This window comes from Aegilops tauschii, chromosome 2 (genome assembly GCF_002575655.3).
Source record: "Aegilops tauschii subsp. strangulata cultivar AL8/78 chromosome 2, Aet v6.0, whole genome shotgun sequence".
NCBI classification, from domain to species: Eukaryota; Viridiplantae; Streptophyta; class Magnoliopsida; order Poales; family Poaceae; genus Aegilops; species Aegilops tauschii.
The window spans coordinates 394,113,610-394,117,888 of NC_053036.3; positions in this window are offsets into that span (position 1 = coordinate 394,113,610).

The following is a 4,279-nucleotide window of genomic DNA, read 5'->3' on the forward strand; positions in this document are numbered from 1 at the left end:
GGGTTAGTACACAAAGCGTAATTGACAATGCTTACCACACCATGGGATCGCTTGATCCCTCTCGGTACATCTTCTACGCTTTGTGAGTTGATCAAGTTGATTCACTCTTGACTTAGTCTCGATCAACCTTGAATCTTTTCAACTCTCTTCATTTGGATGATGTCTTGAAGATATACATGAATGATCACACAATCATCTTCTCCAAGACATGCTTGCAATAAGCTCAACTCTCACATGACCAATCTTTGGATAATTCCTTAATAACACATTGGTCACCACATAAACTCCTTGAAACCACCACATGAACTTCAAGAAATGCCTATGGACAAATCCTTCAAATATAACTCAAGGCAACCATTAGTCTATAGAGATTGTCATCAATTACCAAAACTAAACATGGGGGCACCGCATGTTCTTTCACAATGTATAAAAACACAAATTAAGACCCTACATATAACATAACGTTCATGAGCATGACAAGAATTGTTTGCATATTCAAAATAGATGCTCATGTACTTTCGATGTTAATGAATTTAATAATTGTATACATCCCATACAAAATGTTTGTGTACTAACCATGAAAAGGAATTTTGTCATTGATAAGTACGTGCGTGGATTTTAAGAATAAAAGTATATGTGTAGGGTTTTAGATCACGGGTCAAGTATAAAAAGAGAACACGATGCAAGTGCAGCAGGCCACAACAGCGCCCAGAGCACGCCCCTGTACGCCCACTTTCCATTGCCGCTCCTTAAGGATTATAGTCCTCGCTCCTCGCCCATCGGCATAAGAGCAACTCTAGCAGACCCCACATTTTGCCTACCCGTAAAATGTGTTTGCAGGTCGCACGGGGGCGATTATGCAGGCCGAAAATTGCGGCGGCAGACTAGAAACCGCAAACGGACCCCTAAATTTCAAAAAAAGTTGTTTCGCGCGAGAAATTTAAACAACAGCTCGCCGGAGCTCGCTCGCATACATATTTCTTCTTCGCATAATAAGTTCATACACACCACATACATACATAGAGGTTAGATATGCTAGACAGGGCCTACGCTACCGCATCACTGCAACAAAATTGAGCTCACCGGAGCTCCTGCGGTAGCTGCCCACCGGCGGCGATCAGTCGGAGTCGGAGCCGAGGTCGACGAAGAGCGTCGCCTTCTCCTCCCTCATCACGCGCAGGTCGGCCTCCTTCGATGCCTGCGCCTGTGATGCCGTGAGGCCCGAATCGAGGAAGAGCTGCTCGTACTCGAGCTCGCGCCGGATGCGCTCTTCCATCTCCTGCAGCTCCCTCGCCGACCGCTCGAGGACGACGCGCTCGAGGAGCTCCTCCTGCCCCGGTGGGAGGTAGTCCTCCGGTCCGATGACGCCTCGGCGCGGTGGCGCATCGGGCACGGCCTCCTCCGGCTCCCTCTTCACCGGAACGAGCCGCGAGCTCGATGCGCCCGCGGATGAGCTCCCCGCGGACCAGTGGCCGGATGAGCTCCCCGCGGACCAGTTGCCGCAGGAGGCGCGGCGGCGACGGGCGCGCTCGAGCTCGAACTCGTCGAGCTCGCGCCGGTCGAATGCCGGCGGCGGCCGGGCACCCTGGTTGAGCCACCAACGCGCCCCCCGCTTGCGCGCATATCTGGCGCGGCGGCGGCGCTCCGCCTCATCCCCCGAGTCGGCCATGGTGGTTCAAGGCTCGCCGGCGGCGAGAAATCGAGCGGCGCGGTGGGGAATTGGAGGGGAACGCGGCGGCGGGAGGATAGGGTTTCGACCCGCATCTGCCCCGCAAACCCGCAGTTATAGTGGCTCGGGGGTTGCGTTTGCGGCCTGCGGCAAAAAAATTTACGGGCCGGACACCGATGCGGGCTCTGGTCTGGCCAGAAAAATGGGCCGAGCCCATATAATCGCCGGAATTATGCGGGTTTGCGCCGGATGCGGGGTCTGCTAGAATTGCTCTAAGAGCATCTCTAGTAGATCTCGCATCCCGTCGACCCGCAAAACGTGTTTGCAGTTTGCGGAAAATGATTTTACAGGTCAGCGCGGACGGCCGTAGAGGCAAACCCCGCAAAACGAACCCGTATAAAAGAATATTCACAGAATATGTTCTTTTACAGGTTGGTTTTAGCTGCGGCAGAATAGACCCCTCAAACTTAAACTGTAAAACGGAATATTCGCTTATATTTTTTCCCACGTCTTCTTCTTCCTCTCGTCCATGTCCATGGTCATTAGCTTGCTCCCGCGAAACCGATGGATAGCACACGAAGCGGTCAAAAACGAAGCCGCAAACGACCAAATACGAAGCGCACGAAGCGGCCAATCGAGGAGCTAGCAAGCTCCTCCGTCGGGGCTCGAATCGATCGAGAGCTAGCTAGCTAGCTCAGCTCGAATCCATCCAGGGGCGAGCTAGCTAGCTCCTCCGTCGCCGCGGTGAGAGACGCGGCCGGGGCTAGCTAGCTTGCTCGCATCGATTCACAGCTAGCTAGCGCGGACGGCCGCGGCGGGCGGGCGGCGGACGGGCACGGCGGCCGGGCGGTCGAGCGGCGGACGGGCGTGACGGCCGGGCGAGCTTCATGGCGTTGGCGGGAGCATAGATTCCTCAACCGCCAACGTTGACCGGTATTCAGGGCCCTGGCAAAGTTGCCTTCAAAACTGTAGATATGAGGGTTTCGGCTTCGCGTTCACGGGGCCCCTTAAAAAAGTTTAAGGGTCAGACGATTTTAAGGAGCCTGTTCGGGCCCTTTTTTGATTAAAGCTGTAGAAAAACGATTATTTTACGGGTTTAACCATTTATACGGGATGCTCTAACAATCCGTGCGACATGAATGTCCCCTTCTTTACAGTTTTCTCTCTCTTTTATTTATTGACACATGCAGCCACTGGCATAAATTGTGGAGCTAATTTCTTTAGTTCCTCGGGATAACTAAGACCCACACTTCACCCTCTGTTTCTTGATTGTTGAGGTGGCTTGCGATTTTCAGGTAACTGACAGACGTATATGAATTAGGAAAATTTAATGTAAAAATATGAAGTGTAACTATTTAATTAGGTAAATAAAGCTGTTTTAAAGCACAACGATGTGCTATTCTCTCCGTCTCATAATATAAAAGTGTTTCTGACGCTAGTGTAGTGTCAAAAATGCTTTTATATTATAGGACGAAGAGAGTAGTTTATACTAGTATGCATGAAGGATTTCAGACAGTAGGTGACGTGTTGAGTTCAAACCCCCACATTAGCAAATATTATTAGCCTCGACAAATATTTTAGCTGCAGTGTGTAGCAGGCCCAGATCCACACAAAGACTTTTTTTGCGAGAAAATTTCTGATCTATTCATCAACCGTTAAGGCGGTAGAAAGAACACTCGAAGTAAAATTTACATCCAGATTCGTAGACCACCTAACGACGACTACGAGCACTGGAGCGAGCATACTCAAGTGCATGTGTGAGAACATAAACACCAAATGGATTCCTCTAGAACTAGCTCGTGTATTGCTCATGATCCTATTTTCCTGAACACTAGCATTGTTAAAGTAACAAAGATTCATCAAAATAAGAACACACTGCTATCGGAACAATGGTGTTTGGATAGACCCAATTTATGAATTACTGCGACCTTCGACAATTTCGACCGCTACAGCTGGCAACAAAGAAGACACATGGAGGGGCGTAGGGCTGTGAGCGCATGATGTTGCTGACTATGACTTCCACAGGGACGACGCAGGTCGGATGGGCGAGTGAGAGGAGAGAGAATTTGCTGAGAGTGTGTTCGGCCGGCATATTTTTTTAGCGGGAAGTATGTATTTGAGGACCTTCTCCCTGAATTTTGAGGGATAAAAGGTTTTGAGAAGGAAAAAAAGACTGGATTGGCCTTCCTTCCTTCCTTAAACCGGATATTTTTTTAGGGTATTATAAATGTTTTAAAGGGGAAAGCTAGAGATGCTCTCACAAACTAAACGCCCCGTTCAGCAAGGCGTTGGTTGTGGATCACATTTTGCATGGGCGAGTGGCAGACAAGCCTGCAGTGCAGCCGGTGCTCTGTCCATTATTCAGAGCGCATGGACATGTGATCCAAGCATTTTTGCCTGGCGAGGTCTATGGGTGCGGCGGTGACGTAGGAGGGGTCGGCGTCAACAACAACGTGACGGTTACCTCACGCCGTGTGCCCATCGCGTCCAACTCGGTTTTCCTCTGCCGACCATCCGATCCGACGTGGACACGGCGACAATTCAACTGGCACGACCGTCCATCAGACCGGAGCACGTGGCGAAGCCAGATTTGCATTCGAGTTTTGCTCC